This window comes from Poecile atricapillus, chromosome 4 (assembly GCF_030490865.1).
Source record: "Poecile atricapillus isolate bPoeAtr1 chromosome 4, bPoeAtr1.hap1, whole genome shotgun sequence".
NCBI lineage: Eukaryota > Metazoa > Chordata > Aves > Passeriformes > Paridae > Poecile > Poecile atricapillus.
Genome location: NC_081252.1, coordinates 53123969 through 53136623, shown reverse-complemented (window position 1 = coordinate 53136623; position 12655 = coordinate 53123969). Strand labels below are relative to the sequence as shown.

The following is a 12655-nucleotide window of genomic DNA, read 5'->3' as shown; positions in this document are numbered from 1 at the left end:
TAAAATAAAAAAAATAAGAATCCAATATTGATTAGGAAGCTTTTCCAAAAGCTTCCCCATTTAAAAACAACGTACTTTAAGTATGACAACCACTTTATAAGTGGTTTATTTAACAATCACTTTAAAAGTGGTTTATTTAACAGAAGAGCAACAGTAATACTGCAAAACAATTATTAACTATATTGCTTTTCTCAAAATACATTCATTTCTGCTCTTTCCAAGGTCTCCACTCTTAAGGTTTTAAGACCTAGGTTAACAAGTGTTGTGTTTACTTTTTTAAATAAGCTCATTTACAAAACACATGAGAAGCATGTATGTCTGTATTACATCAAAAAAGTTTTTAATTAATTTCCTCTTGAATTGAAAGGAAATTTTCCTACAGGACATCACACAATTAAGCAGCCAAATGATTATGCATTATGTCAATACTAAAAAGTCAAACCACAGAAATTAATATTTTACTGCAATATTGGAGAGTCTTCAGTAAAATAGCCTGTACATTACTAAGCCACTTTCACTGAAAGACAGGAATGCCATCTCAGAGCAGACCTGATTTACCCAGGTGTTAGCAGATGTTCCAAAACGAAGCATTAAAATTCCCTAATAATTCCTAACTAGTAATATTTACTTGCTTTAGCTTACTTTGATCCCTATCATTTCTGGCTATGAATTAAAACCTCCTATCATCCCTTTGTTTTATCCAAGGCCTCAATTCCAGAGAATTACATTGATTTTTTTCCAATTTATGCAGAACCATCACTTGGTCAGTAAGAAACCATGGGGCATCAGATATAACTATAGTGAGAGGAGCCTCATCTCTCAACACTGTGTGATTTTTGGGCACTGTGTGCCCAAAGAGATTTTAAGACAGAATAAGAAGCAGGGATTTTTCCCCCCGAAGACTGCCCTGGAGGTGCACTGCAGTGCTTTGCCCTAGCACCCCAATTTCAAGAATGCCAGCTATGTTTAGTATTTTGCTTGGAGGTACTGCAGGAATGTAGGGTCAGCAGTAACCACAGGTGGTCAAATTTACTCAAAACAGCCAAGTTAATCAGTACAGCAAAAAAATGTAACCTCTTGAAGAGAGACAACAGGACTGGATAGCTTCCAAAATGGGTACTGACAAAGACTAGAAGCTGGCTTGCACAGGAGAGTTCTGGGGCAGTCTATGTATTGATCCTCTCTGGCTAAACTGTGACAAAAGATATAAAGTATTATGAAATCAAAAAAGAAGGTTCTCTACAACAACAAGCAAAACATATGGTAGCATAAATTGAACTGAAATGCTGATAAACGTCTTGAGGAAACCTCCAGGAAATCACAGGAAATTTAACAACTGAACCTAGATTGAGGTCTGTGCCACAACTGAAAAATAAAATTCAAAACTCTTTGTAGTTTATAAGTAATTTTCCTCACAGGTCACCTCCAAGTGGAACTTGTTAGTGTTCAAGTGCAGAATTACAGCTCTAGGAAACAAAATCACTGACCAGTCACACACCATGGTTGAACACAGACAGCTGAAATGGGACCACCTGAAAGTCAAAAACATTAAAATTCTCCATCAGACCCTTCAAAACCTAAATGGTGCCAGAAATGGCTAGAAAGCAGCATGTGAAGTAATCATCTACAATCTCTGCTCAAGTCACAAATGGCATGAACAATAACTCCCATTGTTTTCAGTTTACCCACCTGGGAAGCTGGTTATTCTCAGAGCTAAGGGAGAACTAGCAGCTTCAAGACTTCCTGTCAGAGATAAGAGTGTGTATGTGTATATACGTATGTAAAAGAATGCATGAGAATGGACAAAGGCACATGCTTTACATGCCTGCAAAACCAGCTAACTCAATTTAAAATTAACTTAATCCCATAGTTAAAAGCAACAGTGAAATTTAGTATTTTAATTAAGTTCAGTATGAATTTGAAATATGCAAAAACAAGAGCTGGAACAGTCTTTAATTTCATGCAGGCACAACTTAAATAAGAACACAGTCCTGAACTGAAGAAGTTCAAGCCCATGTATGAACAGGCAGTGCTCACAAGGAATCATTTCATGTACATTTAGCTGCAGAAAGTAAAAGTCAGCATTACTTTTCCACAGCTAGCAGAGTGATGGTAACTGTACAGTTTTACATCTGCTCTGATTTAAGCTGACTGTCCTTTTCAGCAGCACTTGGCCTTTAGACTGCCTCTACCTCCTCATCACAGAGACATGGTCACAAAGATGCCTCTTCTTTGAGGGATTGGTTTTCAGCTGGGTCCTCAAATTAATCAGATTGGACAGGGGGCCAGTAGAATGCCAGGGATGGCATGTGGTAATAGCTTGAAGAAGATGGACTGACAGCCTTGAACAGTTGCTGTTAACAGCTTTTAAAACATTAATTTTGGAGCAGTCCAAAGTGATGTGAAACCATGCCCATAATCTTTCACCATGCCTTTAAACTTTGTTGAAAGATGTCACATCTGGCACACGTGACAGGCCAGGAGCACTGCCAGTACTAATGGTTTGGGTGACACATGTAACCAGTGTGCTCAACACTTCCCTGCCCACTCTGTTTTTTTAATATTGTTTAAAAATAGAACGGTGAAAAAAAAAAATTAATTGGGATAACATCAGAAGCTTTCAGAAATCCACATATCCTGATCTAATTTCAGCACAGCCAAATAGATCATCCTCATTCTCTGAAGGAGGACAAACAGCTGGCAAAGGGAGAGAACTGCTCCTTGAGACCTGGGAAACAAAGGGAAGTGTGCTCCCAGCATCCATCATGCAGAAGCCCCCTCCAAGGATCTAGAAGTTTCTGACACTTGCTGCCCACAGTAGCAAGCATTTTATAAGAGATACTTTATGTCAGAAACATCAGCCAGGCTGGGCAATACCCAGAAGTCCTGGGAGCTTCAGCAGATGCAGGAGACAGAGTACAAGAAGCAGCCACCAGGTTTCACTTGGAGAAACATCACACAAGTCCCCACACATTGGATACCTGGTCGAAGAAGCATTTACCTGACAGAGATGACAGTGCTCCTGCAAATTGAACAGTTTATTAGAGAAGAAACAAGGAAAGCTTGAGAAAGCACAAATATTATAGTTCAAAGGCAGCTGAAGTTAACAAAATGTAACAGAAACCAGGGAAGTGTTCTGCCACAAAGGTACTTTCAGTTAAAATAATTTAGGTATAACCTTAATTCAATGAAAAATGCTTTGGTGTAATTGAGGGGAGAACCTTGTTCATAGCAGTAATTAGCAAACAAAACCTGCTCTAAATGAAATCAGTGGAGCTAAGGTTCTGTACATTTATTCATAATTAAGACCAGTGGGTTTTTTGCATTCCTTTACAATTACATATCCATTTAGTCAGGTATTCATAAAATCCTTAGATAAATCAATGTACAAGTAAATAATTTCTTAGAATAATTTTCCGTATAATATGCCAAGACAGATACCTGTTTAAAAACCTGACTGGAGAGTATGCCTTAAAATTCTCGGTGTGTCCATGCCAGTTGTCACCTGCCATCTGATCTCCTGGCATATTTATTACCAATCATCTTTCCAACTTATCCTGTTTCTGTCTATACTTTCAACAAGCAGCTTATGAACTCTCTTAAAGATAGTCTGCTAAAAGAAATAAAAAGTTAAATCTATTTCTACTTACCAAAAAAACAACAACAAAAAAATCCATAATAACTATAGCACAGGCATGCTGCTGTATATTTAAGCCTTAACAAGTGGATTTAAAAAAAAATAGTTATTGTTATTCAGCAAGTATTGCTACAACACAGGTTTTGCTTCTTATCTTTTTGCAAGATCACTATTAAAGCACCAGAGAATACTTTTAAAAGCTCACCATACCCAGTGAAATACTACTTCAGAAGATAAAGTCTTAGTTAGGGATACCAGTATGCAAAACTCAGACTGCAGAGGTTGTTGACTGGCAGCAGACCATTAGATTACTACATCCTTCTTTGTTGGTCATTTTACAGGCACATGAGGAGTCAGGCTTAAATCTAACACAATTCTGTTGTGGCTGCTACAGGCAGCAAAAACACAGCCTCCAAACTGAAGAGAATGGAATAGCTAACTTGTGGCAGACCAGGGTATCTGACTGCAGTGCTCTATTAACTGAGCCAATTCTGCAAATCCTGACAACCAGGAAAGAGACTGTGCTTTGTATAAGCTAAGTAAATATTTCTATTATGATAGCTTAAATAAAACAGACCCCAAGAGAGGAAATAAATGTTACCCAAGTTATCTGGCATGTTTACTCTTCACAGGTGCAATGGACAGTGACCCTCCTAGACCGGAGACAGCATTTCCTTCCCAGTGTCATATCCACTTCTCCCCTTAGTAAAGAACATTTTAAAATAATTTGAACTCTTCCACTGGCCTAGTTTCAGCGTATGTCTTATTTGTAATTACTTATGCTTTTCAAAAATGGAGAGGCTATCAGGTAATAAAACATTACCCCAAAACCACCTCCTCTCTTCACTAATTTTGAGACAGATCAATGCTGACATTAAAATTAACAAAAATACTTCTAAAAGGATAACTTGTAAAGAAAATGACAATCCTCTCTTCCCTCAAATTAGCATATTTTGTTCCAAAGCCAGGTCTCTATGAGGGGGACTGACATTGGCTGGACACCAGGTGCACACCAAAGCTATTCTATCACTGACCTCCTCAACAGGACAGGAGAGAGAAAGCTCCTGGATCAAGACATGGACATGGAGAGGCCCCTCACCATCATGGGCAAAACAACCTCCCCTTGGAGAAATTCACGTAATTTATAGACAATCAAATAAGAATATGGAAAAAAATCAAATTGAGATAATAAAATTAAATCATCAAACACCTTCCCCCAGTTCCTCCCTTCTTCCCAGGCTTAACTTTACTCTCATTTTCCCTACCCCTTCCCACAGTGGTGTCAAGGGACTGGGAATGTGGGCTGCAGTCAGTTCCCCACACGCCGCCTCTGTTGCTCCTTCTTTCTCAGAGAAGGATTCCACACAGTCTTGCCCTGCCCCACCTACAGGAGACAGTGCCCCACAAACTTCTCCAGCCTGAGTCCTTCCCAGGGCTGCAGTTCCTCATGAGCTGCATGGGCCCCTGTCCACAGGGCACAGCCCTTCAGGCACAGGCTGCTCCAGCATGGGTCGTCCATGAAGTGACAGCCCTGTCAGCAAACCTGCTCCAGGGTGGGCTCCTCTCTCCACAGAACGACAGGTCCTGTCAGGAGCTTGCTCCAACATGGGCCTCCCGTGAGGTCACAGCCTCCTTCAGGCACCTACATGCTCCAGCATGGGCTCTTCCATGGCTGCAGGTGGATCTCTGCTGATCGTGGACCTGCATGGGCTGCAAGGACACAGCTTCCTCAGAGGAATCTCTGCTCCAGCACCCGGAGCACCTCCTCTTCCTCCTTCTGCACAGACCTTGGTGTCTGCAGAGCTGTTTCTCCCATATCTTCTCACTCCTGTCTTCTACCTGCTACTGGTGTTGCACAGTTTTTTACACTCATATCTGCTATCCCCAAAGTACTACCACCACCACTGATGGACACAGCCTTGGCCTGTGGTGGGTCCCTCTTGGAGCTGGCTGGCATTGGCTCTGTCAGACACGGTGGAAGCTCCTGGCAGCCTCCACAGACGCCACCTCTGCAGGTCTCCACTACCAAAATCTTGCCATGTATACCCAATACAGCACACAGAGGTGCTGCCAGTCCTCCCCAGCAGCCCAGGCTGTGGCCAGTAACCACATCTGTCTTCTCCTGCCCCTTCTGAACTCTAGTGCCATCCAACAAGTGAGAAGCCAAACTGTACTTACATTGCAGATAGTCTAGACAACTTTTTTAAAACTTCATTCTTAAACAAAGGGCATCTGCCTGTAAATACAAATACACAGCATAGCAGTCAGCTCTTTCCAAACATATGCTGCATTTTCTCCAGCTGAGAGGAAAGGGTTGGTTTTAAATAGTGACTAAAAATTTTGCTTCTCATTTTTAATTCTAAAAGCACAACTGTTCCTCTGCAATTAACATCAATTTTCTGATACACAGAACAAGACCAATGGTGTAATTTCAGCCAATTTAGTCAAAGGTTGTCTTTGCCTGACAAAGATACAAAATAACAAGTGTTTAAAACATTGTACTGCCTTTACATGTTTAGAACAAATTACCTCCCTTTAAAAAATAACTGTTTAAACACTTTTATTCCAATTAATCCAGAAAAGCTTATTCTAAGTGTAAATGAGTAAATAGCATCTAGAAGCTGTGTCTAAAGAAATCTCACACACACGCATCGTTTCACTGCAGATATTCCCCATGACACAGAGTAGCTTACTCACCAGTACATAGGTACAACAGGGCCCTCTCCACAGTAAAGGCATTAATCAAGTTTTGTGTAAAAAGAAAAAAAGTGATGGTCATTACTGAAGGACATGAAACATAAGAACAGTTATTACAGTAGGAAAAAGACAAACACTTTAAAGGTTTTGAACAAGTGATTTTATTTCACCTGATAGTGCTAAAAGATCAAATCCTTCTTTTGCACTTAAAACCTGCTTCTCAACCCTCTATCACTTGTTCAGAGATGTGCTTTTAGCAAGGATTATGCTGCCTTTATTTGCACAATAAGAGAGCATCAGAAATTACAAAAACCCTCAGACTTCCTTAGGCTGAATCACTGACACTCAAGTACAGCAAACACTTGCAACCATACTGCTGTATTAATCAGGATACAACTTATATAATAGGAGCATCTATATTTATTTTTTTACCTATCAGTCAAACCAGAGTAATTTACAATATTTCTTTAAATATTAAGCTAGTGAAAAATCATAGCTGAGGCTAAACACAGAGTAAAAGCACAGACATCTAGGATTTTATTTTACTAGTTACAGAGAGAGGGGCTTTATACAAATTGATTGAGGTCATAGTAGGGTGATTTACAAACTGACTTAAAATCACAACTACCACATGCAGTACTTGTGGCTTCTAAGATGGGTGTCTTAGAACAATCTGGAAGAGAGAATCTGTAACACCCTCTACAAGTGTATTAATAACTTGTTTTGATGCTTGGAGACCCTCAACTGAGGTATAATCTGTGCACAAAACACAGAGCTGGAAGAGTTCTCTCCATCACTTCCAAAGCAGAGAACCATAGCAAGATCCAAAAAAGTGACAAACCAGTAAAGGAGACATGAAAGACACAAAGAAAACCAAAGCGACCTATTACTCACAAATAAAGTTATCTCAACAGTCAGAGGAGACTCAAGACTAACCATTCTTATGCCACAGCCCCTGCAGACAGATCTTCAGGAATTCAGCCAAACCTCCCCACACCAGGCAGGCAAATGGAGTGAGAAACCTACTGTCACCTACTGCAATTCAGCATCTTTAAATATCCTTAACTCCTAATTTCCAAGAGACAGTAGAGGCTTGCTGAAAGTCTGCAAAAGATATCAGAAGCCACTGACAAAAGATAATATGCAAGTACACACTATTACCAGTAAACCTTAGCTGCACTGTTTTTTTGTGCTCTAATGGTTTCCTTCATTTCAGGCCCTTTACAACAAAACAAACAAAAAGCATCTATATAAAGATTGCTTGCTTTAAGTGATAAGCAAAGCAGCAATTTATGCTAGATAATAACAGGACAAATCTACCGTATAACTTCAACATTCCAAGGGATAAGAATAAGCAAGTAATAAATACCTCCATTTGAGTGAAGCCCAAAACTAATATTAGGATAAATCTTAACTCATAGAAAACCCACAGGTCTATAAATGGTCTTAACCTCAATGCATTTCCTCTAAAGAAATCCTTTTAGTTACTCTGTTTGGTGGAATGTGGCTGTGAAGAACAATAAATCCGAAGCTGAACAATTTACAAAATACAAGACAATGTATATATCTGAGTCAGTGACTGGACCATGTAAGGGTCAGAGATAGCCTTTCAAGTAACTACTGCACCAGCTCACTAGCACTCAACACAGCAACCCAAAGGAGGAATTTCACTCAGCAAGATGTCTCGAAACAGGGCAAGTTTAATCTTCACTCATATTACTACACTGGTTGAGTTGTGAGCAGACACGCAGTGAACTAAGTCAGCTTCTTGGTTTAGATGAAGTAACAGTAAAAGCAGCTCACGACTGATCAATTGTTAAGGTGTCATGAATCACACTTTCCCCTTAGCAGCTGCAGAAGTTGCTCGGTGTCCTGCAGGAATAACATGACAACACCTACAATTACTAAATAACAATCAACAGGCTTGTTGATAGTTTTTGTGCACAGGCTTTTCAAAAGCATCTAACACTGATACAAAGTTCTGTGAAAGGATAAATCTTTCACGGAGAAAGTGAAAGATCTGAGCTCATGCACATTTTGTTCTCTCTAGAGATGCTGCTGATGCAGTATCCCTCTTGCAGGCCCAGCTATCAGACGAGCTGTCAGTGTGATGACTGATTTAACTCCCACACCAGCTGCAGCAGTCTTCCACAGCATAGAAGCTTTACACTGCCAATGCTTATGCTGGGGAAATATTAGAAACAGTTATTCCTCAAGGTCCATTCATGCTCTGCAGCATTTTCTTTTCTGACAGATGTCTGATGTCTGCAAAACTCAAGGCCAAACTAGTGTCAAAGGTCCTTAAGCTGGCAGTGGCACATAATGAACATGGAAATTGCACCCTGTAATCACAACAGGATAATTAGCATATATTTACTTTGTCAGAGGAATACAAAGAGGGTGAGTAAAATAAACTCAGTAACTGCTGCTGGAGGTTCTGTAGAGGCAAGAGGCAAATTCTCACAGCACTGTCTCTTGAGAGCATGCAGCGGGGATCAGCTGCTTCCTCATCACACCTGACAGAAAACCCAGAGGACTAACACCTCTGGGAATTCACACCTACAACACAGGCAAAAAACAAGCAATATCTGACTGAGGCACAGATCAGAAACAACAGCAATAGTGATACACACAGCAAGATATTAAGGATTCAAGAGTAGAAAGCTGCATTTTTACCTTTTGTGAAGCTGAATGGAGATGAACACCCAGTATTGCATTTCATGCCTATCTTCAATTTGCATAATTCCACCTAGCAAGATAGATCTCTTCCCTACTGCAAGAAATCCTTGAGGCTTCTGAAAAAATACAACTCAATGCACTCAAAAATCCAACATAACTGTGCCCTGTAAAACAACAGAACTACACAAATTTTGCTCCTCTGCAACAAACTCCTTTGCTCCTCTGCTTCTCCCCTTCCATTAGAAATGCTTTAGTTTAGATTTCCAGACTGTTTCGGTTGGGCAGGGTTCCCACTCACCTGGTGGACTCAGCCCACCCTGAGCCTCCCAGACCATGGGAATCTCAGGGGAACTTTTTCTCTCACACCTCCTGGTCTGGCATCCTTTCAAGGAGCCTCCACAGGGAGTAGGATGAATCCAGGCACTGCATTTAACTCACACTTAGTGATACATAAAATCAAGCCACAGCACTGGCTGAAACAAGAGGGCAAGGGCCACATCACACAACACGTGGGGGAAAAATGTCCCACAAAACAAACTAAAAGGGTAAGGATTGCCTCTTCCAGCAGTAACTCACTGGCTCAGCTGTAATATTAAATTTCATTTTACTCAAATCAATTTGGATGAAAGGATGCTCTTTGGTTTGTAAGAACTCTTCTCCCAGTGTACCCAAACAGCTGAAGTTCTTTTCCAGCAGAGCTCCAAACTGAATGGATTACATACAGCTGCAAGGCTGCAAAGCTGGGTGATTTCACTTTACACTCCAAGTTGTGACAATTAAAAAATAAACAAATACAGAAAGAAGCAGTTCTGTTTCACTGAAAACAGCATAACTCTGCCTCCCCATTCAACACAATGCTAAGGCATGTCCTATGTATTTGGACATGCCTTGTGAGCACTGCCAAGCATCACACTGACCTTCCCTACCCTCATTGAAGCCAGCAGCTGGGGACTTTTAAAATTTCACCTTATTTTTCAACCTTCAGTCTAGCAATTCTGTGCTGTTCTGTGAATCTCTGTTCCTTTGAAAAGGGGAACACTGCAGAGGTAATAGCTACAAAGTTTTCAAATACCATATATAAACTAGAAATCAAAAAATCATACTGTTAGTTTGCACTGAAATTGTTTCAAATGCAATTAAATCAAGCTACATATTATATTTGTGCACTAAATCATAATTAACTGGGTAGCTTAGGTACAACATGACTCTAGTGCTGTATGTAGATTCAACTTTTCTTTATCATATTATGCCTTAGTGAGAACTCCAATTTTGGTTAGTTACTACAGGAAAAGAAATGCAATACCATATTAGCACAAATCTAAGGAAAGATTTCTTAGCTAAAATTCCACCATCTACTCTTTTTGCAAGCATCTAAAAACACAGCCAACAGTCATTAGAATTGCTGAATACGGTTTTTAGAAAGTGGGACACACACACATACACAAAGAGCAAAATTGCAGATCCATCCAAAAAATCACTTTGAGTTCAGGTCAGCTTCTTATCACAAAGGTTTTGTAAAATTGCTACTGAAATAACTATTTCTTTTTTGGCAGAACATCAAGAAAAAAGACTTGAAACATCAAAAAATGCCTATTAAATAATAAATATGTCCCCCAGATACTTTTGACCTCAAAAGGAAATGGTCTCAGCCATGGTGAATGATGCCTGTATTACTCCTCCTCACTTTCACAGGTACATTCAGGCACCAGTCCTCCATAGGAAGCGATGTGATTTTCCTATGGAGGCACCTTAAGCTAGGCACATCGCTCCGATTAGGGTGGCACAAAGGTGAAGAACCTTCCATGGTTATTTCTGCAGCATGCAGAGCACAGAGCTGAAGGACAGCAGCAGGACAAGCACCAATGGCACTGAAAAATGACAGCCACTGAGAAAGAAGAGCAGAGCTCCAACCTCTGCTCTCATGGAGCCTCATACCATTCATTAAAACAGTATCCACGTGTTCCAGACAAATGCCACAAAACCAGGTTCTGCAAAAGCCTCAGCACACACCCAGACAGAACTGCCAACCACCTCATCCAGCCACAGCTGCTGGGGCCAGGTGAGAAGCAGAAGTGGTGAGAAAGGGGGGAAAAAAGAAAAATTCAAGAAAGCGACACTAACTTCTCCATCCAGAATTGCTGCCTGGTTTTCTCCAAACCTGCACCAGGATTTTAAGTAGCTATTGGAATGCCAACACCCAAAGAAGTAGTGCACAGAATGATCTGGTCCAGAATGCCATGTAGGCGTGGGAACTGTATCTGAGCTAATTACAGAGGACTAGTAAGTCTGACTTAGAAACTTCCAAGAGCACAGCATCTCAGCCATGCTGCTATATTGCTGAGAAAGCTGTTGGGAAGCCCTTCCAGCTCGGATTTGCCCACAAACCCCCCAGTTCACACATGCATCACACAGTGCAGAATTTGGTCTCACTGAGCTGCATATTGATATAAGGCCAGAACTCAGTGACCTTGCTCTGGAAATCTGTAAATTTCTGTTTTGCTTTTTCAAGTCTGTTTTTACTTATCAGAAGAAAAAAACAAACAAAAAATCCTCTACTTTGTAAAAATGCATAGCATTTTTATTCCTGTTCCAAGCCAAAACCAACACCAGATGGAAACTCATTTAAAATTTTTACATCTTTCTGCAAGGAGGCTACTAATACCAGCTGCCCCAGGAAAAACAAAGTAAATGAAAAAAAAAAAAAATCAATGGACTATGAAAGTGATTTACAGTATATAAGATGAGTGAACACAGAAGAAAACTGACCAACCAGAGTGACCTCTTCAAAAATAATAATAGCTTATTATTTACTTTGAAAATAATGAAAAGTCCTGAAAATACCATCAGGTCCCACCACGTAAGAAATGCATAATACATGTTCCTAAGGACAACAGAGGAAACCTGAAATAGTTTTATTCTGCAACAAATCTCAGCTTCTGAAAAGATATAAGGCCACACACTGACTTGCTGTGAGTCAGACTATGCCAGCTGCAGAGGCCAAAGACACTCAAAAGACCATCTCACCTCCAGTCCCCACCTTCAGGCTATGCAACAAGTTGAGTGAGAAAGCCAGACCAGGAAAGAGAATAAGACATCTTGTTGCTTCCTGAGTTGCTATCTGTAGCTTTAAGGTGGCTGCTCTGCATGTCACTGGGTTGCATTTCTTGCTGGAATAATAGGAACAGCTCCATAGGTGACTCATTCATAATTCATAAAATCTTAAGATTTTGCAGCTCCCACTATGAATACAGAGCAGCATTTTCTAGTCTTATTTACCACAACAGTAAACTGGTATCAAAAATCAGCAATAGAAAAGTTTTCTGATACCGAGAATACTTTGCAAATAGTATGAATACAGTGCTTATACAGCAATCTTATTCAGAATGTGTGCAGTGGCCCTTACTGATCAGTCACTACAGTGATCTAAACAATGACATGTCTTTTTAAGAAAGTAAGAGCTGTCAAAGTGTTATATTTATACTATTTGCAGAGCATTCTTTATTTAGATTTCTATGGTAACCAGTAAGAGGACTGCAGTTCGTATTTTGAATTTTTTCATTCCCCATAGTCCAAGCTAGCAGAACTACTACAACCTTTTTTTCAAGAAGGAAAAAGGAATGAGCAAACATCTTATGGACTCAA

General features: G+C 40.2%; 1 protein-coding gene across 14 annotated transcripts in view; it reads right to left on the bottom strand.

The window, feature by feature from the left end:
- Window positions 1-12655, bottom strand: part of APBB2 (amyloid beta precursor protein binding family B member 2) — a 168745-nt gene that overhangs the window by 124149 nt on the left and 31941 nt on the right. The gene's annotated exons all lie outside the window — the stretch shown is intronic.